Here is a 25,638-nt window from a genome sequence, read left to right on the forward strand (position 1 = left end):
GATCCAGCTCTCTGCTATGGCCTGGGAAAACAGTAAAAAAATGATCCAAGTCCTTGGGCCCCTGCACCCATGCAGAAGACCTGGAAGACGTTCCTGGCTCCTGGCTTTGATTAGGTGCAGCTCCAGGCATTGTGGCCATTTGGGGAGTGAATCAGTGGATGGAAGACCTCTTTCTCTCTGCCTCTGCCTCTCTGTAACTCTGCCTTTCAAATAAATGAATAAATCTTAAAAAAAAAAGAATTCTTATAAGAGACCTATGTCAAGAATGATATTTCTAATTAAGGGCTTAAAATATCAGTAAATTAGTAGTGCTTTATTGAATATATATTTTCAGTTGAATACAACATTTGTATTTCTAGGTAATAAAAATATAAATCAATTTAGTGACTAAACATGTTGACCTTGTGTTAATGAAATCAACAAAAAATTTAATTATTAACTAAATCATACCAATTCTTTTTTGACATAGTTTTCTTAAATGTATGTGTATATACTAGTTAATAACTTTTGAAAAAGACCACCTTCCATCACCCACATGGGAGACCGGGATTGAGTTCCCAGCTTGGTTTTGGTCAGCTTATTCTTATTTGTTATAGGCATCTGGGGAGTGAACCAGCAGATAGGAGTTCTCCATCTTTGTTACTGTCTCTCTGCCTCTCAAATAAATAGGTAACTTACAAATTCCACCTAAACAGAATAGAGCAGACAGAAAGAAATGACCTCAAGTATATAAATAGAAACATTTAAAAGCCCACTTAAACAGAAATGAGCAAAAAGAAGTGCTACTAAAAAGTAACACTAAGTGAGTTGCAATTATCTTTTTAAAAAAATTTTTATTTATTTAATTGAAAGACAGAGTTACAAAGAGAGAGAAAGAGAGAGCCAGAGAGAGGGAGGGAGGGAGGGAGAGAGAGAGAGAGAGAGAGAGAGAGAGAGAGATCCTTCATCTGTTGATTCACTCCCCAGATGGACACAATGGCCAGGCCACAGACAGGAGCCAGGAGCTTTTTCCAGGTCTCCAACATGGGTGGCAGAGGCCTAATCACTTGGGCCATCTTCTGCTGCTTTTCGGAGGCCATTAGCAGGGAGCTGTATCAGAAGTGGAGCAGTCAGGACTCAAACAAGCAGGATAGTGGTGGTTTTACCTGTTACGTCACAATGCCAGCCCCTATAATTATCATTTAAATATATTTTAATTTAAAAAATTTTGGAAGTACTTAAGTTTATTTTGATACTTAGATGTGAAGACATTGTCTTTTATATAGGCTGGCGCCGTGGCTCACTTGGCTAATCCTCCGCCTGTGAAGCCGGCACCCCAGGTTCTAGTCCCGGTTGCTCCTCTTCCAGTCCAGCTCTCTGCTGTGGCCCGGGAGGGCAATGGAGGATGGCCCAAGTGCTGGGGTCCCTGCACCTGCATGGGAGACCGGAAGGAAGCACCTGGCTCCTAGCTTCGGATCGGCGCAGCGCCGGCTGTAGCGGCCATTAGGGGTGTGAACCAACAGAAGGAAGACCTTTCTCTCTGTCTCTCTCTCACTGTCTATGACTCTAACTGTCAAAAAAAAATTTTATATAAGGTTTTACAATTGTGTGGCAAAGAAATTTCAAGACAAAATATTTCTTACAAGTAAATTTTTCATCATGCATGTCTAACAAGTGAATTAATTATTTTTATTTTGTAATGATGAATGGGTATTTTATGTCTAGTTATTGAAAAATGATGCTTTCCTATCACTTCCTCAGATTCTCAGTTGTCTTCTCTTGCTTTCTTATTTGGATTAAGAGCCTGACAAGTGGCCGGTGCTATGGCATAATGGGTAAAGCCGCCACCTGCAGTGCCGGCATCCCATATGGGTGCCTGTTTGAGTCCCAGCTGCTCCACTTCTGATCCAGCTCTCTGCTATGGCCTGGGAAAGCAGTAGAAGATGGCCCAAGTCTTTGGGCCCCTGTACCTGCGTGGGAGACCTTAAAGAAGCTCCTGGCTCCTGCCTTCAGATTAGCACAGCTCCGGTCATGAGACCAACTGGGGAGTGAACCAACGAATGGAAGACCTCTCTCTACCTCTCCTTCTCTGTGTTAACTCTGACTTCAAATAAATAGATATTTTAAAAAAGAGCTTGACAAGCTATTTGAAACATCAATTGTAATTGTTTTTAATATATTGGACTCTAATCCATAAAGCATGATAAGGAAACCTAAATCAAAATGTTCAACAACAATACATAAGCTTATTGAGCACTTCCAAATTCATTTTAATTAATATTCAAAATAATCCTGTGTATTTTTATTTGGATCTTTACAAATTTTGGAGCTGAGGTTTAGAAAGGTTATTATTTGCTAAGGTTGCACATATAGTTAGCTGTGAGGCATGGCTTTAAATACACTACATTCATGGAATTAAACACAGATAAACTGTGTTCATGACTACGTGCAACTTGTGTTTGCATGACTTCTGTGAATCTGATATTCAAATGTTCTTGGCCTAGCTGACTAAATTTTAAACGATTTCAAGCTCTATTTTGTCATCAGCATGAATCTGCCATATGACAGAGGTTTCACTACAACAAATATAAATCATTAAGAGATTACTAGACAATAGACAAGATAGATAATGCCCATATCTTCAGGGAGTTTAAAATCTATTGGTGACCAAAGAGAAAAAAGAAACAAGCACACTGCTTAATATGATACTTTTGGCTAATGTTACATGCTATGAAGAAATCTAAATGTTATCTTACATTCTATGAGGAAAATAAATGGTGACTTGGTCTAGCGAAGCATTGTTTAGATAGAATGGTAAGGGAAAATATCCTTCAAAAGAAGTGATATTTGAGTTAAGGTCTTTATAATCACACACAAACGTACACACATGCATACATTTCCAGATGTAGACTATTTTTTAAATTCCAAAGCCAAAATTTTCTTGAAAAGCAAGTAGGCATCAGTAAACATAAAAATATGAGCATTTTTGATAAATCTTGCCAGTTTTCCATTAGCTTATATTATTCTTACATTTTGAATTCTTTTAAAAATTTATAAAATTTTTTAAAAATTCAAAAAAAGTATAAAATTTAAAATTTATAAAATTTATAAAAAGTTATAAATTTTCTTATATTTCATATATACAGATTTAGGAACACAGTGGCACTTCTCCTCCACCCTCCCACCCACACACGCTCCAACCCTTCCTCCCCCTCACATTCCCACTCTTAATTTTTACAAAAATCTATTTTCAGTTTACTTAATGATCATATAGTTAACTCTACTCTAAATAAAAGAGTTCAACAAATAGCATGAAGAGAAAAAATTAACAAAAAAACCACTGTTCCTCAACAGAAAAGACAAGGTCTATAAAACAGTCATTGAATCTCAAAATGTCTATTTCAGTCCAATACGTTACATTTCAGGTACTCTATTGGTTACCTCAGATCAGGAAAAAGATATTATATCTGTCTTTTTTTGGACTGGCTTATTTCACTAAGTATAATTGTTTCCAGTTGCATCCATCTTGTTGCAAAAGACAGGATTTCATTTTTTTTCACAGCTGAGTAAGTAGTACATCATAGTGTATATATACCATAATTTCTTAATCCACTCAACGGTTGATGGACATCTTGGTTGATTCTATATCTTAGCTGTGGTGAATTGTGCTGCAATGATCATGGTGGTACAGATAACCCTTTCATATGCTGGTTTCTTTTGTTTTTGGTAAATTCGCAGGAGTGGGATTGCTGGATCATTTGGTAGGTCTATACTCAGATTCCTGAGGTATCTCCACACTGTACAAGTTCCACAGTGGCTGCACCACTTTACATTCCCACCAACAGTGGATCATGTTACCTTTTTCTCCACATCCTTGCCAGCATTTGTGGTTTGTTGATTTCTGTCTGTGGGCCAATCTAACTGGAGTGAGGTAAAACCCGATTGTGGTTTTGATTTGCATTTCCCTGATGGCTAGTGACCCTGAGCGTTTTCTCAAGTGTCTGTTGAATCAAATACCTTGGAATAAATTTAAATAAGGATGTCAAGTATCTCTACAATGAAAATCGCAAAACACCAAAGGAAGAAATAGAAGAAGACATTAAAAATGGAAAAATCTTCCATGCTCATGGATTGGAAGAATTGGTTTCATAAAAATGTCTATACTATCAAAAACAAATTACAGATTGAATGCAATCCCAATCAAAATGTCAATGACATTCTTTGTAGATCTAGAAATAATGATGAATTCTTTTTTAAAAAATGTTCATTTAAGGTATACAAATTTCATTTATTTCCTATACACAGATTCAGGAACATAGTGATAATTCCCACCTACTCTCCTTTTTGCCCAAACTTCCAACCTTCTTCATCCTCTCTCTCCTGTTCCATTCTTAATTTTTACAAAGATCTATTTTCAGTAAACTTCATATTTATAAAAATTAACCCTACACTTAGTAAAGTGTTCAACAAATAGTATGAAAAAAAACCACTGTCTTTCAACAGTTGTGACAGGGGCTGTAAACAATCATCAAATCTCAAAATGTCAAGTCAGCGCCGCGGCTCACTAGGCTAATCCTCTGCCTTGCAGCGCCGGCACACCGGGTTCTAGTCCCGGTCGGGGCACCGATCCTGTCCCGGTTGCCCCTCTTCCAGGCCAGCTCTCTGCTGTGGCCAGGGAGTGCAGTGGAGGATGGCCCAAGTGCTTGGGCCCTGCACCCCATGGGAGACCAGGATAGGTACCTGGCTCCTGCCATCGGATCAGCGCGGTGCGCCGGCCGCAGCACGCCTACCGCGGCGGCCACTGGAGGGTGAACCAACGGCAAAAGGAAGACCTTTCTCTCTGTCTCTCTCTCACTGTCCACTCTGCCTGTCAAAAAAAAAATGTCAATTTCACTCATATGGATTAACTTCTAGGTACTCTATTAGTTACCTCAGATCAGGGAAAACATATCAGATGCACACTATTTTCTAAAAGGTAACAAGTTTCTAAAAAGAATTCATTGTAGTTTAGTTTTTAAAGATAATATTACACATTTAAAATACAGCAATGCTATTAGCCTTTTACAAAGTTGCTTAGAAATCCCAAAAAGTATAAATCTATTATTATTATTAACAGAACAGAAAATATACTGAAATTCACTTAGAGAAATAAATAAGCACCACTTCAGACATTTAAATTCTCTTATCTGTTGAAAGGTATTTTCCTGATTTAAACAATACACAATATGAGAAAACATTTAAGGCAATCTGAGGGTGTAGATGGAAGTGAAAGAAAATTAGAGAAGATTTCATTGAAACTGTAAAAGGATTAAGTATGTTTCATAGACCTATAGCTATTTTTGAAAAAAAAAGTCACTTAACAAGTTTGGTAAGATTCATTTTCCTAATGTAATTTAATTACTTCCAGCCAATGGAATCCGACTGTTTCACTCAAACCAGCAGATCTAGAACAGTACTTCACAAACTTGCCTCATCTTACGAATCACCTGGAACATTTATTAGGAATACAATGTCTACATTTTCCCTGGAGATTTTGATTCTCTAGGTATTGGGTAGAATCTAGACATTTATTTTTAATAAGCTGCCCCCCCCTCCTACAACATACACTTCAATAATTCATTGTCAGGCAAGGTTGGGAAACACTAAACAGAATGGCTGGATCTTCAAGATACTGATTCCTTCCTGTAGGTGTACCCTGAATTCCAGGGGTTAAATGGAATAGAGTTGCTATTAGTACCCATTTTCAATGACCTGCTTAAGAGGTTATATTTCCATGTCTTCCAAACTTAACTGAAACAGTTACTTAATCATCTTCATCCAGTATTTACAAATAGTCTGTTATAGGAAGGACAATCAAAATAAACATCATTTTGTGCTTGAAAAAATTTAAAAAGTTCTATTGTAGTCTCTAATTTACATAAACCTACTTTTATTCCATGAATGGTAGCATATACTCATACAGCTTGGTTAATACAAGAAATTAAAGGAAATGAAAATTCCTTATTTCACACATATTGGTAATTAAGCTACTTTTTGCTCAGTTCCAAACATGCTGCTCTATATAATTTTTCTATTGCTAGTATTTGCACTGTGCAAACCACATTTCTACTTTCATCAACTGGCTTTGCATAGGGTTCTGCCAATAGTGAGCACTAGAGGGAGACTGGAAGGCTGGAGGAAAAAAGGCAATTTCTCCTTCCTGTTCTGCTCTCTAACCTGTGAGAATCACCTCCAGAAACATTGGAAATGAAACTTGGCATTGGATATTAGTAATAGTAGCATTTGGTTCCTGTTTTTCCACACCACAGAACCAGACTCTTTGTGATCCTAGAGATACAATCATTAGCTGGCAGTGTACCTTACTCAGAAATCCAAGGCCCAGCTCAGCAGATTTCTTTCTTTAAGTCTGGAGGATCTGAAAATCCAAATTTCTTACCTCCATCTACCTAGTGCTAAGGTTGGTCGTTGCTTCCTGCATTTACACTTTCGTTGCTTCAGTGTTTTTTTTTTTTTTTTTTACCTTTTAAGTCCTCTAAAACCTGTCTAAACAATTTCTTTTTTTTTGGGGGGGGTTATTAAACTTTTATTTAATGAATATAAATTTCCAAAGTACAGCTTATGGGTTACAATGGCTTCCCCCTCCCAAAACTTCTCTCCCCTTCCAATCACATCAAGATTCATTTTCAATTCTCTTTATATACAGAAGATCAGTTTAGTATATATTAAGTAACGATTTCAACATAAACAATTTCTTATATTAAATTTACTCTGGTGTATTTTCTGTTTTCCTACTTGGATGCTTACTGATACAGACTGTCTATTTAACAGTCAACCAGTTCCTTAAAGATAATATTTCAGGATGGTGTGTATGGTTAATAATTTTTATACAAATAAAATTCTAAAACAGTGCTCATAATTCTTTCAAGGTGTACACTAGTGAGAAAGACACAAAAATCACCCACTGTTGACCAAAACTGATGTTATGTTCGCAGCTAGACCTCAGTACTTGTAATACCAAGCTAGCCTGACACTCATAGGAAGTCTATTTGTCTTCTTGTTAGACATAGACAGTTTACAGACTAAAATCTAAAACAAGATTACTCTGACACTATGATGAGAAAAATCTACTCAAAATTCTGTCTAAACACAAACAAAACCAAAGTTGCTATGCCACCCACAAAATACCCAATAATAGAATTATCCCTGCTTTCTCACAGTATTCAATTAGGAACCAACTCCTACTCCCTTTTACTTTCCCCCTAATCAGCCATCCAAGGCCCAAATCTTCTAAAAGGTGATGTCTAACATCCTTTTACTGAGATGTTTACTCGTGGTACGTGCTCGCCTTTGCTACAATGAGTAATAAACTGAACTTCTAAAATTACTGGTGCATTCTTAGTGAGATTTGGCTGAGCATATTTGACACATAAGATATTGTTTGGATACTGAGGTGGAAAAATTTTCAGAGATAATGATTATGTATCATTGTGTATTTAGCTGTGCTTCTAGAAGAACCTAGAAAATCATCGATGTAGTCCATCATCACAATCATCGTTTCATATTGGATTATATGATTGTTTCATGAATATTTTTCTTCCTATTAGGTATACATCCTTAGCTCCATGAGAACATCAGATTTTCCTAGTTACTGCATCAAAAACAAATTGCTAAGATCAAAGACAATGTGCTATGTTGTTGACCAGAGTAGTATAATAGAACTATAATATCCACCGCATATGTAGGCTTAAATTTTCTAGCAGCAGCATTTTTTTTAAAGATTTATTTATTTATTTGAAAGTCAGAGAGGGGGGCGGAGCCAAGATGGCGGATAGTGAGGACGTGTGCCTTAGTTTGGGAAAATAAACTTTCATAAAAGTGGAATTACTGTAGCCTCAGGAAAAGACTCAAGAAAAAAACTGCAGAGGAAACGCTTCCGGATCTTGTGGATGAGACACAGAGGACTTACAGGGAACCCACCGCGTGGAAAACCAACCGAGACGAGCCGAGCGGCAGCGGCGGGAGAGGAGCCAGAGCCACAGAATCTCGCCAGTGCGGGAACCCAGGAGGGTAAGACAAAGACCTGAGAAGTCCGAGACATTGGGGGGAGGGGGAACAGAGGCCTCTCCTTTCACTCACAAAGCAAAACAAAGAGCACCGCGATTTTACATATGTAAAGCTCAGCCAAACTCAGTATCTTTAGCGAAACTGGAGAACACATTGAGGGCTGCATAAACTCTGTGTATGGTCCCAGGGGTAGATCAAACGAATACTCACAGAGGCCAGATTTCAACTACCCTCAACTCCACTCCCAACTGAGTCAAAAAAAAAAAAAAAAAAAAAAGAGAGAGAGAGAGAGAGAGAGCGAGCCAGCAAGGAGCAAGTAATCTGGGAGAGTCGCTCTTTACACAGCCTTAAACCTCAAGAAACAAGCATAGCTCTCTGGCCACACCCAACACAGCCCCTAAGGCTCCAACAAAGCAGACAGCTCACTTAGAGGCATAGTATAACGAGAGAAAACAACAAAAACAAAAACACCACAAATTATCTCTAACATGCCAAGCAAGAAACATAGAAGCGGAGGTACCAAGAACAAGGAAGGCACTATGACGCCCCCAAGTGAACAAGACACGCCAATGCAAGATTATGAAGATGAAGATACAGAGGAAATGCCAGAAGCAGATTTCAAAAAAGTGATAAGAACATTAAGAAGTTCTCAAAAACAAATTCTTGAACTACAGAAATCCTTAATGGACAAAATAGAAAATCTCTCCCGTGAAAATGAAATATTAAGGAGGAATCAAAATGAAATGAAAAAACTAGTGGAACAGGAATTTGCGATAGTGACAAAAAACCACAATGAAATGAAGAACTCAATAGATCAAATGGCAAACACATTAGAGAGCCTTAAAAACAGAATGGGTGAAGCAGAAGAGAGAATATCGGAATTAGAAGACAGAGAACAGGAAAGGAAACAGTCAAATCAAAGAAAAGAAGAAGAAATCAGAAATTTAAAAAATACTGTCAGGAATCTACAGGATACTATTAAAAAACCCAACATTCGGGTTCTAGGAGTTCCTGAAGGCATGGAGAGGGAGAAAGGATTAGAAGGCCTTTTTAGTGAGATACTAGCAGAAAATTTCCCAAGTTTGGAGAAGGACAGAGACATCCTAGTACAGGAAGCTCAGAGAACCCCTAATAAACATGATCAAAAGAGATCCTCACCACGACACGTCGTAATCAAACTCACCACAGTGAAACACAAAGAAAAGATCCTAAAATGTGCAAGAGAGAAACGCCAGATTACTCTCAGAGGATCTCCAATTAGACTTACAGCTGATTTCTCATCAGAAACCCTACAAGCCAGGAGAGAATGGCGAGATATAGCCCAGGTACTAAGAGAGAAAAACTGCCAGCCCAGAATATTATATCCTGCAAAGCTCTCATTTGTGAATGAAGGTGAAATTAAGACCTTTCACAGCAAACAGAAATTGAAAGAATTTGTCGCCACTCGTCCAGCCCTGCAAAAGATGCTTAAAGATGTGTTACATACAGAAACACAGAAACACGGTCACCAATATGAAAGAAGGTAAAGGAAGGAAACCTCACAGCAAAAGATCACAGGAATCTCAAACCAGATATTAGAAAATATCTTTGGCAAATGGCAGGGCAAAGTTACTCCTTCTCAATAGTCACATTGAATGTTAATGGCTTGAACTGTCCAGTTAAAAGACACCGATTGGCTGATTGGGTTAAGGAACAAAACCCATCCTTTTGCTGCTTACAAGAAACCCATCTATCCAACAATGATCCATACAAGCTGAGAGTGAAAGGCTGGAAAAAGATATACCACGCCAACAGAAATGAAAAGAGAGCGGGCGTAGCCATCTTAATATCGGACAACATAAACTTTACCACAAAAACTGTTAGGAGAGACAAAGAGGGGCACTATATAATGATTAAGGGAACCATTCAACAGCAAGATATAACGATTATCAACGTATATGCACCTAATTACAGGGCACCAGCTTATTTAAAAGACTTGTTAAGGGACTTAAAGGGAGACTTAGACCCCAATACAATAGTACTGGGGGACTTCAATACTCCACTCTCAGAGATAGACAGATCAACAGGACAGAAGATCAACAAGGAGACAGTAGATTTAAATGACACTATAGCCCAAATGGATCTAACAGATATCTACAGAACATTTCATCCTACATCTAAGGACTTTACATTCTTCTCAGCAGTACATGGAACCCTCTCTAGGATTGACCACATACTAGGCCATAAAGCAAGTCTCAGCAAATTCAAAAGAATTAGAATCATACCATGCAGCTTCTCAGACCACAAAGGAATGAAATTGGAAATTGGCAACTCAGGAATCCCTAGAGCACGTGCAAACACATGGAGATTGAACAACATGCTCCTGAATGAACAATGGGTCATAGAAGAAATTAAAAGAGAAATCAAAAATTTTCTGGAAGTAAATGAGGATAACAGCACAACATACCAAAACCTATGGGATACAACAAAAGCAGTGTTAAGAGGAAAGTTTATATCAATAGGTGCCTACATCAAGAAATTGGAAAGGCACCAAATAGATGAGCTTTCAAGTCATCTCAAGGATCTAGAAAATCTGCAGCAAGCCAAACCCAAACCCAGTAGGAGAAGAGAAATAATTAAAATCAGAGAAGAAATCAACAGGATTGAATCCAAAAAAACATTACAAAAAATCAGCCAAACGAGGAGCTGGTTTTTTGAAAAAATAAACAAAATTGACACCCCATTGGCCCAACTAACTAAAAAAAGAAGAGAAAAGACCCAAATCAATAGGATCAGAGATGAAATGGGAAACGTAACAACAGACGCCACAGAAATAAAAAGAATCATCAGAAATTACTACAAGGACTTGTATGCCAGCAAACAGGGAAATCTATCAGAAATGGACAGATTCTTGGACACATACAACCTCCCTAAATTGAGCCAGGAAGACATAGAAAACCTAAACAGACCAATAACTGACACAGAAATTGAAACAGTAATAAAGGCCCTCCCAACAAAGAAAAGCCCAGGGCCAGATGGATTCACTGCTGAGTTCTACCAGATATTTAGAGAAGAACTAACTCCAATTCTTCTCAAACTATTCAGAGCAATCGAAAAAGAGGGAATCCTCCCAAATTCTTTCTATGAAGCCACCATCACCTTAATTCCTAAGCCAGAAAGAGATGCAACATTGAAAGAGAATTACAGACCAATATCTCTGATGAACATAGATGCAAAAATCCTCAATAAAATTCTGGCCAATAGAATGCAACAACACATCAGAAAGATCATCCACCCAGACCAAGTGGGATTCATCCCCGGTATGCAGGGATGGTTCAACATTCGCAAAACAATCAACGTAATACACTACATTAACAGACTGCAGAAGAAAAACCATATGATTCTCTCAATAGACGCAGAGAAAGCATTTGATAAAATACAACACCCTTTCATGATGAAAACTCTAAGCAAACTGGGTATGGAAGGAACATTCCTTAATACAATCAAAGCAATATATGAAAAACCCACGGCCAACATCCTATTGAATGGGGAAAAGTTGGAAGCATTTCCACTGAAATCTGGTACCAGACAGGGATGCCCTCTCTCACCACTGCTATTCAATATAGTTCTGGAAGTTTTAGCCAGAGCTATTAGGCAAGAAAAAGAAATTAAAGGGATACAAATTGGGAAGGACGAACTCAAACTATCCCTCTTTGCAGATGATATGATTCTTTATTTAGGGGACCCAAAGAACTCTACTAAGAGACTGCTGGAACTCATCGAAGAGTTTGGCAAAGTAGCAGGATATAAAATCAATCCACAAAAATCAACAGCCTTTGTATACACAGGCAATGCCACGGCTGAGGAAGAACTTCTAAAATCAATCCCATTCACAATAGCTACAAAAACAATCAAATACCTTGGAATAAACTTAACCAAAGACGTTAAAGATCTCTACGATGAAAACTACAAAACCTTACAGAAAGAAATAGAAGAGGATACCAAAAAATGGAGAAATCTTCCATGCTCATGGCTTGGAAGAATCAATATCATCAAAATGTCTATTCTCCCAAAAGCAATTTATACATTCAATGCAATACCCATTAAGATCCCGAAGACCTTCTTCTCAGATCTAGAAAAAATGATGCTGAAATTCATATGGAGACACAGAAGACCTCGAATAGCCAAAGCAATCCTGTACAACAAAAACAAAGCCGGAGGCATCACAATACCTGATTTTAGGACATACTACAGGGCAGTTGTTATCAAAACAGCATGGTACTGGTACAGAAACAGATGGATAGACCAATGGAACAGAATAGAAACACCAGAAATCAATCCAAACATCTACAGCCAACTTATATTTGACCAAAGATCCAAATCTAATCCCTGGAATAAGGACAGTCTATTCAATAAATGGTGCTGGGAAAATTGGATTTCCACATGCAGAAGCTTGAAGCTTGAAGCAAGACCCATACCTATCACCTTACACAAAAATTCACTCAACATGGATTAAAGACTTAAATCTATGAACTGAAACCATCAAATTATTAGAGAGCATTGGAGAAACCCTGCAAGATATAGGCACAGGCAAAGACTTCCTGGAAAATACTCCAACAGCACAGGCAGTCAAAAACAAAATTAACATTTGGGATTGCATCAAATTGAGAAGTTTCTGTACTTCAAAAGAAACAGTCAGGAAAGTGAAGAGGCAACCAACAGAATGGGAAAAAATATTCGCAAACTATACTACAGATAAAGGATTGATAACCAGAATCTACAAAGAAATCAAGAAAATCCACAACAACAAAACAAACAACCCACTTAAGAGATGGGCCAAGGACCTCAATAGACATTTTTCGAAAGAGGAAATCCAAATGGCCAACAGACATATGAAAAAATGTTCAAGATCACTAGCAATCAGAGAAATGCAAATTAAAACCACAATGAGGTTCCATCTCACCCCGGTGAGAATGGCTCACATTCAGAAATCTACCAACAACAGATGCTGGAGAGGATGTGGGGAAAAAGGGACACTAACCCACTGTTGGTGGGAATGCAAAGTGGTTTAGCCACTATGGAAGTCAGTCTGGAGATTCCTCAGAAACCTGAACATAACCCTACCATACAACCCAGCCATCCCACTCCTTGGAATTTACCCAAAGGAAATTAATTTGGCAAATAAAAAAGCCATCTGCACATTAATGTTTATTGCAGCTCAATTCACAATAGCTAAGACCTGGAACCAACCCAAATGCCCATCAACAGTAGACTGGATAAAGAAATTATGGGACATGTACTCCATAGAATACTACACAGCAGTAAGAAACAACGAAACCAAGTCATTTGCAACAAGATGGAGCAATCTGGAAAACATCATGCTGAGTGAATTAAGCCAGTCCCAAAGAGAAAAATATCATTTGTTTTCCCTGATCGGTGACAACTGAGCGCCAAAGGGGAAACCTGTTAAGTGAAATGGACACTATAAGCAACAATGAACTGATCAGCTCCTGTCCTGACTTTAGATGTACAATGTAATACTTTATCCTTTTTAGTATTTGTTGTTGTTGTTGTTGTTCTAGTACTATTGGTTGAACTCAGTAATTAACACACAATTATTCTTAGGTGTTTAAATTTTAACTGAAAAGTGATCCCTGTTAAATCTAAGAGTGGAAAAAGAGAGGGAGGAGATGAACAATTTGGAACATGCTCAATCGGTCTGGCCGCAAATGGTGGAGTTAGAAATGTGCCAGGGGATTCCAACACAATTCCATCAAGATGGCATGTACCAATTCCATAGCACTAGTCCAAGTGATCAATTTCAGCTCACAATTGATAGCTCTGATAGGTCTAAGAGTCAAAGAGATCACACAAACAAGACAAGTATCTGCTAATACTAACTGATAGAATCAAAAAGGGAGAGAAAGATCCAACATGGGAAGTGGGATACACAGCAGACTCATAGGATGGCAGATGTCCTAAACAACACTCTGGCCTCAGAATCAGCCCTCAAGGCATTCAGATCTGGCTGAAGAGCCCATGAGAGTATAGCAGGCATGGAATGCCAAGATATCATGGAAAAAAAAAAGACCTAAATGAATGATCTCTGTGAGTGAGATCCCAGTGGAAAGAACGGGGCCATCAAAGAAGGAGGTACCCTTCTCCGAAGGGGGGAGAGAACCTCCACTTTGACTATGACCCTATCGGAATAAGATCAAAGTCAGCGAACTCTAAAGGCTTCCATAGCCCTGGCAACTCATGACTAGAGCCTAGGGAGATTACTGACGCCATGAACAGGAGTGTCAAATTGTTAAGTCAGCAACAGGAGTCACTGTGTACTTACACCCCATGTGGGATCTGTCCCTAATGTGTCGTCTAAAGCCAAGTGATGCTATGACTGGTACTGAAACAGTATTTTTTTTTATTTTTGACAGGCAGAGTGGACAGTGAGAGAGAGACAGAGAGAAAGGTCTTCCTTTTGCCGTTGGTTCACCCTACAATGGCCGCTGCGGTAGCGCGCTGCGGCCAGCGCACCGCGCTGTTCTGATGGCAGGAGCCAGGTGCTTATCCTGGTCTCCCCTGGGGTGCAGAGCCCAAACACTTGGGCCATCCTCCACTGCACTCCCTGGCCACAGCAGAGAGCTGGCCTGGAAGAGGGGCAACCGGGACAGGATCGGTGCCCCGACCGGGACTAGAACACGGTGTGCCGGCGCCGCAAGGCGGAGGATTAGCCTGTTGAGCCACGGCGCCGGCGAAACAGTATTTTTATACTTTGCGTTTCTGTGTGGGCGCAGACTGATGAGGTCTTTGCTAATTATATACTGAAGTGATCTTTTGTATAGAAAGAGAATTGGAAATGAAAAAAAAAAAAACAACCTGGTGTTAAAATGGAAATGCATAGAAAATTAATTAATTTGAAAAAAAATTAAGTAGGATCTCTGTCTTTAATGTGCTGTACATTGCTATTTAATGATATAATTAGTAATCCAATGGTAGTTTTTTCACTTGATGTTGCTATATGGGCAAAATGTTGAAATCTTTACCTAATATACACTAAACTGATCTTCTGTATACAAAGAGAATTGAAAATGAATCTTTACATGAATGGAAGGGGAAAGGGAGCGGGAAAGGGGAGGGTTGCGGGCGGGAGGGAAGTTATGGGAGGGGGGAAGCCATTGTAACCCATAAGCTATACTTTGGAAATTTATATTCATTAAATAAAAGTTTAATAAAAAAAAAAAGCAGACCAAAAAAAAAAAAAAAGAAAGTCAGAGTTACACGGGGGGGGGGGGGGGGAGAGAGAGAGGTCTTCCATCTGATGGTTCACTCCCCAGATGGCCACAATGGCCAGAGCTGCGCCGATCCGAGCCAAGAGCCAGGAGCTTCTTCTGGGTCTCCCATGTGGGTGCAGGGGCCCAAGGACTTGGGCCATCTCCCACTGCTTTCCCAGGCTATAGTAGAGAGCTGGATGGGAAGTGGAGCAGCCTGGTCTTGAACCGGCTCCCATATGGGATGCTGGTGCTCCAGGCCAGGGCGTTAGCCCGCTGCGCCACAGTGCTGGCGCCAGCAATGTTAAAAGAGTAAAAATCTGCCAGTAAATTTAACTTCAACTCAATATGTACAAAATTGTTTCAACATGTATATAACACAAAAACTATCATCATCGTCATCATCATCATCATAATCATTATTTACAGAGAAGGAGAGAGAGAGAGAGAGAGAGAGAGAGAGAGAGAGAGGTTTCCATCTGCTGGTTCACTTCCAAAATGGTTACAATGGCTAGGGCTGGGCCAGGCCAAGGCCAGGAACCAGGAACTAAGAGATTCATCCGAGTCTCCCACATGGGTACAAGGACCCAAATACTTGGGCCACCTTCTGCTGCTTTCCCAGGCGCTTTAGCAGGGAGCTGGATTGGAAGTGGAGCAGCCTGGACTCAATCCAGCACTTATATGGGATGCCAGCACTGCAGGCCATGGCTTTAACAGCACTACCCCACAATAATTATTAATAAGCCCCTAACAGGAATCAGTAAGGTGGCATAATAGGAAGTCCTAGCCCTCATTTTCCTGTAGAATCACAGAGGTAATAAAATAATCTTTAGGAGAAGTCCATAATTCTGTTAAGATGTTGGAGTAACTAAAATAAGATTGGCTCCACAGAAACTGCCAAGAAGAACAACTTCACTTTACCTAAATCAGGTCTTCCCTTAAGCCAACATATCTCAGTGTGAAGAAAAATTATGAACCCTCTATGGGAGGGAGAAAGACGGAATGCAGACAATGTCCAATGTGTCTGGATTTTCAGGATGCTCCCTGAGGGACAATTTTTCATACCATCTCATAAGTAATTCTTACTGGCAAAGCCAGGTGCCTAGGATAGCTAGGGCTGCATGTGCCTTCTCACAGCTGGCACAGCTCAGTAAAGCTTGAAGAAGCTGCAGAAGGGTGGTCTCTCTTTCAGGAGTGAGAGAGGAGTGGAGGACAACTTCAATTTCCCTTGATCTTTCAGTGCACTTCCTAAGAGAATGGATTCTGCTCTGCCTCACAGAGAACACTGAAGAAAGTGACATAGTCTGGACATTTGGGGAAACTGCGACCAGCCTGTAGAATTCAAGTTCTTCCTCTGATAAGGAGTAGTAGGGAGTGTGACCCTAACATTCCTAGCCTCTTGGTGCACTGGCCAAGGGGCCAATTTCTATCCTTCCTCTCATGGAGTTCAAATGGAAGCAACATCGACAGCAGAGGAAGCAAGGCTTCTGAAGCAAAATAATACTGGATAACTAGGGCAGCTGGGAACAAAGACCCAGAATCTAGCTGGGCTGAGTAGTGAATGCGCTTTATTTTTCCAAGTGCAGAGACATCAATGCAAAGATATAAGGAACATGAACAATCAGAAAAAATCCACAATCAAATGAACAAAATAAATTTCCAGTAACCAATCCTAAGTTCTATGAATTGACAAGCAATTCAAAATAATATTTAAGAAGCTCAATGAGTTACAAAAGAAAACAGCTAGACAAATGATCTACACTACAAAAGTGAGTGAACAAAAGGGGAACATTAAGAAGGAGATAGAAATGCTAAAGGAGAATGGGGCTGGTATTGTGGCACAGTGAGCAAAGCTGCTGCCTGTGATGCTGGCATCCCACATGGTGCCAGTTCACGTCCCAGCTGCTCCACTTCTGATCCACCTCCATGTTAATGTACCTGGGAAAGCAGTGGAAGATGGCCCAAATGCTTGGGATCCTGTACTCATGTGGGAGACCTGGAAGAAGCTCCTGGCTCCTGGCTTCAGTCTGATCCAGCCCTAGCCATTGTGGTCACTTATGAAGTGAACCAGAAGATGGAAGATTCTCTCTCTCTCTCTCTCTCTATCTCTCTCCCTCTCCCTCTCCCTCTCCCTCTCTCTGTAACTCTTTCTTTCAAATAAATAAAGTAATAATGAGAAAGAAATGATGAAGAAAAACCATACAAAAATTCTGGAGCTGAATAATACAATAAGAATTCAACAGAATCACCAGAAGGGTTTGACAGCAGATTTAATCAGTAGAAGAAAGAATCAGTGAATTCAGAAAGGTCATTTGAAGTTATGCTGTTAGATGAGCAAAAAGAAAAAAAAAGAGCAAAAAAGAGAAGAAAGCCTAAGAAAATTATGAGATACCATTGAAGTGAACCAATATGACTATGATAGGAATCCCAGAAGGTGAAAGGAGAGAAAGAGAAAAAAGAAAAGAAAACTGAAGCCGGCATTGTGGCTCAATAGTTAAGTTGCCTCCTGCAAGGCCAGCATCCCATATCTGAGTCAAAGCTGCTTCACTTTCCTTCCAGCTTCCTGCTAATGTGCCTGGGAAAAGTACTTGGACCCTTGCCACCCACGTGTAAGACCTTGATGGAGTTCCAGGCTCCTGGATTCAGCCTGGCCCAGCTCCAGCCATTGTGGTCATTTGGGGGAGTCAACCAGTGGATGGAAGATCTCTCTTGATCTCTCTCTCTCTCTCTCTCTCTCTCTCTCTCTCTCTGTCACTAACTCTGCTTTTCAAGTAAATAAAGTAAATCTTTAAAAAATACACTTTGGGCGTACTTTTTAATTGAAAAACAGAAATCTTATTTAAAAAATATTTGCTGAAAGCTATCCATCTATCTAAGGAAGAAAATGGACATTCAGATTCACGAAACTCAAAAGATCCTAAATGGGATGAACGCTAAGAAGTCTACAACAAGAGACATTATAATTAAATTGCTTGAATCAAGGACAGAGACAATTTGGAAACTGAGAAAAGTAGCCTGTCAAGAATAACAGAGCTCCCACAGTTAGTTCAAGGATTTCACAGCAGAACCATTTCAGGCCAGAATGCAGTGGGCTAAAAGGCTAAAAGGTGGCATAGGTGTTTGGTGTAGCACTTCTAAGTCACCATTGAGCTGCCCACATCTCATACTGGAGTGCCTGGTTTGAGTCCTGGCTACAGTGCTTCTGATCCACACTCCTGCTAGTGCACACCCTGGGTGGCTGAAGGTGATTGCTCAAGTACAACCATATGAGATCCAGATTGAGCTTCAGGCTCCTGGCTTTCAGCCTGGCTCAGCCTTGGCTGTTGTGAGCTTTTGATGAGTGAACCAGTGGATGGGAAAATCTGTCTTTCTCTGCCTTTCACTTACAAAAATGTTAAAAGGAAAAAAGAAACCTGCCAACTAGGAATACTTTACTCAGCAAAAATATGCTTGAGAAATGAAGCAAAAACAAACACTTTCCAAGACAAACAAAAGCTGAATGAGTTCATTACTATTAGGTTTGCCTCAGAAGAAATGCTGAAGATAATCTTCAAGTTAAAATGAAAGGACACGGGGCCAGTGCTGTGGTGTAGTGAGTAAAGCCACTGTCTGCAGTGCCGGCATCCTATATGGACACCAGTTCGAGTCCTGGCTGAATCAGCTCTCTGCTATGGCCAAGGAAGGCAGTGGAAATGGCCCAAGTGCACCCTCATGGGAGACCTGAAGAAGCTCCTGGCTCCTGGCTTCAGATTGGTGCAGCTCCAGCCATTGAGGCCAATTGGGGAGTGAACCAGCAGATAGAAGACCTCTCTCTCTTTCTCTCTGTCTGCCTCTGCTTCTTTGTAACTCTGTCTTTCAGATAAATAAATAAATAAATCAGTCTTTAAAAAAGACAAAAATTGAATGATAAAATGGAGAAATATACAAAACAAACATGGATAGATTTGAAGGGAGAAATGGAAGGCAATACAATAATACCAGAAAACCTGATGATTTCACGTGAACAATAGAAAGACCATTCATAAGGGAGAAAATAAGTAAGGAAACAGTGGACTAGAACAACACTATTAAAGAAATGGACCAAATACATATACATAGAATGTTCCAGCCAACAGCAGTCGAATACACATTCTTCTCAAGGGCACACAGAATATTCTCTAGGACAAATCACGTAGTAAGTCACAAAATAAGCCTAAACAATTTTAAAATGATTGAAACCACTCCAAATGTCTTTTCTGGACACCATGGAGTGAAACTAAAAATCAATAAGAGAAAATGAAAAAATAGACACATAGACCAATGGAACAGAATAGAGAGCCCAGAAATAGCCAAAAACTTATACAGACAATTAACTATCCACAAAGGTGCCAAAAATATATAATGGAGGAAATGACAGCCTTTTAAATAGATGATGTTGAGAAAGCTAGATATCAACATGCAAAAAATGAAATGGACACTTTTCTAACACAATACACAAAAATCAGTTCAAAATGGCTTAATTACTAAACCTAATAACTAAAATGATGAAACTACCCGAAGAAATCCTAGGAGAAAAATTTCTTGACATTGGTTTTGGCAATGATTATTTTGATAGAACACATAAAGTTCATTACAAAAGCAAAAAAAAAAAGTGTTACTACATCACACTAAAAAAAAACCCTTCTGAACAGCAAAGGAAACAAGAAGTTGGAAAGGTAATCTACAGAATGAGAAATAACATTTGCAAAGCATTATCTGTTATTGGGTTAATATCCAAAAAAAATTTAAAAACCCCTACAATCCAATAACAAAACCAAAACAGAACAGACAACTCGATTTCAAAACAGAGAAAAGACCTGAAGAGACATTTCTCCAAAGTAAAGACAGCTGGAGAATAGATAGATATACGAAAAAGGTATACGACATCATTAACCATGAGGGAATTGCAAAGCAAAACCACAATGAGATATCACCTCACATCTGTTAGGATGGCTATTATCAAGGAAACAACCTACCTAACACCTTGATTATATCTTTTTGAGAATCTAAGCACAGGAAAGAGTTAAGCTGTTCCTGAACCACATGAACTGTGAGATAACCATAAATGTGTGTTATTTTAAGTGGTTAAGATTGTGGTAATTTGTTATGCAACAATATATAACTAATATAGTTACCTGATGTCCAGTATTTTGAAAACTGTTATTTCATATATTTTCATTTTTAGTTGTTCCAAATGGTAGCATACATTTAATCTCCATTACTCTATCTTGGAAAGATGTGCAAGTCTATGAATCAGATTTTAAATTTTAATTTAAAATAATTAAATTAAATGGGAAAACTCAATTCCCTATTTGTACTGGAGATCAATAGCCCAACCACACGAGTTATTGGTAACTACACTGGACAATGAAGTGGTAAATACTCTAATCACCATTTGAATTTAATAAATGAATAACACTCATTCCTCATTCTCAGTCCTCATTTCAGTGGAACATACTTTCAGAGAAAGTTACTTGAGAAAACAGATGAACAGTATGAAGTGCAGGATTAACTCCAGAGTGATAATCACAGATCATCTGTGTTATAGAAACTGATACAGAAAAGGTATGAATGATGGGGGATTGGGGATAAAGCTAAAGAGAGGAGAGACTTGAATGGTTTGTGAAGTCTATGAGAGGTATTGAAAAGCTAAGTAGTGTAGGTCACTCTAACAATCCATCTAACCCTTGAGAACTCCAAAATCACAACTGTATAATATAAGCCTTTTTCCAAGCTCAGTTCTTTTTTATTCCTTATGTTGGTAAACAGTACTTTGAACTACCTAGTAACAATAACAAAAATTCAAAATCACCGATAATCCATCCCTTCATTCATTCTCTCCACATCCATCAGTTACCAAGCTTGGTACTTTCTCTCCTTGCCATCTATTTTGTTCTTATCCCTATCCTCATTGTTAGTGCCTTAGTTAAGATTTTTATAATTTCTTGGTTGAAGTTTTATAATAGTATCAAAATATCTTCTTAGCTTGAGTTTAATGTTTTTCAACTACGTTGAGTTTCTTAATTTTAATGATTTTTTAAAAAAGAACTAGATTTTTTGTTCTTTGATTTTTCCCTATCCTTTTTCTATTTTCAATTTCATCAATTTCTGCTCTTATACACCCACCTGTGTTACTAAACTTGCAGTGAATGTCTTATAAACAGTATGTTGCTGGGTTGTGTTTTTATTCATTTTGCCAATCTCTACCTTTACTTGGTATATTTAGGATAGTCATATTTAAGATTATTATATATACCTTAGGCCTAACATCTCTCATTTTATTATTTTTCTGTTTCTTTTATTTTATATTTCTATATTTCTCTTTTTGTTTCTTCCTGTGGTTTACCTGGACAATTTTAAAAAAAATTATATATTTGAAAGGCAGAGACACAGAAAGAGGGAGATGTGTGTGCTTCTGCACACACACACACAAATACAGAGATGTCCCATATGATGGTTTACTCCCCAGATGGCCGCAACATCCCAGGCTGGATTAGACTGAAGCCAGGAGTCACTCAGGTCTCCCAAATGGGTGGCAGGACCTCAAGTACTTGAGGCATTTTCCATTACCTTCTCAGGCACCTTAACAGGAATCTGGATGGACTCAGAGCAACAGGGACTTGAACTATTGCTCTGATAGAGGATGCTGCCATTACAAGCTGTGGCTTAACGCACTGTGCCACAACTCCGCCCCCCTTTCTGAACATTTTTTAGGAATTCATTTTGATTTTCTGAGTGTATCACTTTGTACAGTATTTGTAGTGGTTATTTTGCCTACTGTGATACTTGTGATTTGTGGTGTATGGTATCCATAATTTTACTACTTCTAGTGAAGTGTAGAAACCTTTTGTTTAGGTGCTTTTATCTTCCCCATGGTTAAGTAACATTGTCCTAAGAATCAGATGGTGCAAATATTTTTGTTTCAGTTAACAAATATAGTGTAGAAAATTCATATTCATGTTTCTGCTGTTTCTGGTGTTATTTCTTCCTTTCTGGTATCCCAAGATTCCTTCTATCATTTTCTTTCTATTTGAAGGGCTTCCTTTGGCCATTATTTTAGGGTGGGTCAGCTATCAAAAAATTCTTTTAGTTTTCTTTTGTCTAAGAAGGTCTTATTTTCCATAAATTACTGAAGAATTTTTTCTCCATACACCTAGAATTCTTGTTTGACAGTTTTCTTTCAACATCTGAAAATGATGTACCTATTTCTGTGACCTCCAAGATTTCAGATGAGAAACCCACTGTCACTTGGATTAGTTTTTCTCTTATAAGTAATACATCATTTCTCTCTGGTTACTTTCAAGAAAATTTAATCTTTAGTTTTCATAAGTTTAATCATTGTATGCCTAGATGTGGATTGATTTGCATTACATTGTTTGAGGTCTACTCAGCTTCTTGAATCTATAGATCTGTGTTATTTTTCCCACGAAAAATTATTATTTCTTTAAATATTCTTTTAGTCTCACTTTTTCTGCACCCTGTGGATTCTAATGATGCAAATATTAGATCTTTTGTTATTGTCCTAAACAATGCTGAGATTCTTGGGGCCAGCGCTGTGGTGTAGAGGGTAAGGCTGCTGCCTTCAGTGCCAGCATAGCATACAGGCTCTGGTTCAAGTCCCAGATGCTCTACTTCCGATCCAGTTCTCTGTAATGGCCTGGAAAAGCAGTGGAAGGTGGCTCAAGTCCTTGGGTTCCTGCATCCTCTTGTGTGGAAGACCTGGAAGAAGCTCCTGGCTCCTGGCTTTGGATCAGCACAGCTCCGGCCGTTGCGACCAATTGGGGAGTGAACCCAGCAGATGGAAGACCTCTGTCTCTCTATCTCTCTCTCTGCCTCTCCTCTCTCTGTATAACTCTGATTTTCAATTAAATAAATAAATCTTTTAAGAAAGAATGATGAGATTCTGTTCTTTTTTAAGTCTGTTTTATTTTGGTTGTTCTAATTGCTTGAATTCTACTAAACTTGGGGCCAGCATTGTAGCAAAGTAGGTTAACCTGCTGCCCCCAATGCCAGCATCCCATTTGGGCATCAGTTAGAATCTCTGCAGCTCCACTCTCAATCCAATTTCCTGCTAATGTGCCTGGGAAAGCAGCTGAGGACGGCCATAGTGCTTGGGCCCCTGCACCCACATGGAAGACCCAGATGAAGCTCCTGGTTCCTGGCTTTGCCACTGCAGCCACTTGGGGAGTGAACCAGTGGATCCAATGAAAACTCTCTCTCTCTCTCTCTCTCTCTCTCTCTCTCTCTCTCTCTCCATCTCTATTTCCATCTCCATCTCCATCTCCATCTCTCTCTGCATGTATGTGTGTCCCTCTCTGTAACCCTGCCTTTCAAACAAATAAATAAATCTTTAAAAAATGTTATTAATCTGCCTTTAAGTTAACTGATTCTATTCTTTTTCATCTCAAGTCTAACAGAGAGACATCTAGCAAGTTTTAAATTTTAGTTATTGTGTTTTTCAATTTTATAATTCTTTGTTAAAATATTTATTTATTTGAAAGCAAAGTTACAAAGAGGCAGAGGCAGAGAGAACGAGAGAGAGAGAAAGTGTTCTCATGTGCTGGCTCACACCCCAAATGCCCGCAATAGTCAGGGCTGGGTCATGCTGAGGTTACTAGCCAGGAACTCCATCCAGATCTCTCACATGGGTGGCAGGGACTCAAGTATTTGAGTCATCACTTGATGCCTCCCAGGGTACACATGAACAGGATGTGGGAATTGAAAGGAGAGACAGTACTGAATCTCAGGCACTTCGATATTGAAGTGATGTCTTAACTACCATATCAAGCACTTGTCCCTAAATATTTTTATTTTAGGAAGCACCCACCCAGTGATACATATTTAGCACACAGGTCCTAGACTGCTCTGGTGAGTTATAGTTACAATGACACTTTAATTTTCAGAATCTTTGTAATGTTATTTTAACCTGCTTGATTTTTTTAGTGCCACTGGGGATTCTACTGATCCCTGCTCCTGCCATCTAAACTGACAGAAAGATCTTATCAATCCCAAACACTTAGGAGGACATCCCTGCAGTTGATGCACCTAAAAACCAGTGTCTCTCGTTAGGGAAATGGATTCCACATCCATTGGGTTTGAATAGTACACTCCTTAGGCTAGGTACTTGCTCTGGTCTTATCCCTCTGACTGGTGCTAACCAGCTACCTGGTTCTCTAGACAAGTAAAAGAATTCTCAGGTTTATAAGGACAAAATGTGCCCCCGTGGTTGCTCACTCCAAGCCAGGTTGCTCTTTGAGGCTGCAGCCTCCTTTGGCATTGCTGCCTGGTGTCTCCAGGTAAGAGAGGCAGGGGTTCAGATCTAGAAGGGAAGGAGAACATTTACCATAGCTGCTTATTGTCAGCAGGGTTTCCCAATTGACAACCAATGCCAGTGTTGTCAATATCCGTTCATGCCTATCGTGAGACCTATTCTCTATCTGGGGGAGGGATGAGCTGTGCTCTGTTGCTAGGTTGGAGGTCATGAGTTGCCTGACCTGTGTTGCCTTCTACTCTTAGGTGGGGAGCAAACACTATGTAGTCCCTCCAGGAGTCTCTAACCAGTTGCCTTCTCCTTTCCACCTTTCAGAATTCTTCATTTATGGCCTCTTGTATTATTTTCAGAGTTTATAGTTCTACTTGGTGGAGAAGCGAAGGGTAGAAGGAATGTAGACAATCCTATTCAGTACTGACTGAAATCCTAGTTTTGGTTTTATTTATCTCAAACCTATCCATCATCAAGTAACCTGAATTATCTTTCTTAAAGTATTCATGGCCATTTGGTGGTTAAAATTCTTTGTTCCCCATCTAAATCTCCTGGGTGTATTTGTTAAAATGAAGACCAACTATATGACATGCTCTGAGAAAACAATTTTACAGAAGCTCTATTATACTAACATTAGAAAAATTATAGTAGTTGTAGCAGAAAGCCAGAGGAAAAATATTGTTACTAAATATTAGTTCTCATCACTTTTAAATACTGAATTGCACTAAAAATAGTAGCGTAAATTACTTAAAAGTGATTTTCCCGATCAATCATGATTCAATTGTGTTATCAAACTAACTGGGTGAATTAGATGTAGAGAAAAAAATGGTATTTTATGAATTACCTTTGAATGCTTTTAAAACTGAATAAAAACTTCCTACAGATTATTTGGTATGTGGATTACAGTATTTTATTTGAATGCCTGTGTAATAAATGTAATATACAGATACCTCTTTTGCGAAAAGGCAGTATTGTCAAGTTTCATTTTTACTAGCCTTCCAAAAACCATGACAATATTCTTAATGACATCCCTACTAACAACACAAGGGGAAACCCACTTGCTACTTT

General features: G+C 39.0%; 1 protein-coding gene across 3 annotated transcripts in view; it reads right to left on the reverse strand.

Moving 5' to 3' along the window:
• HDX (highly divergent homeobox) overlaps positions 1-25,638 on the reverse strand; it is a 154,791-nt gene that overhangs the window by 69,776 nt on the left and 59,377 nt on the right. The window lies entirely within an intron of this gene.

The sequence above is a fragment of the Lepus europaeus genome, chromosome X (genome assembly GCF_033115175.1).
Source record: "Lepus europaeus isolate LE1 chromosome X, mLepTim1.pri, whole genome shotgun sequence".
In the NCBI taxonomy this organism is placed as follows: Eukaryota; Metazoa; Chordata; class Mammalia; order Lagomorpha; family Leporidae; genus Lepus; species Lepus europaeus.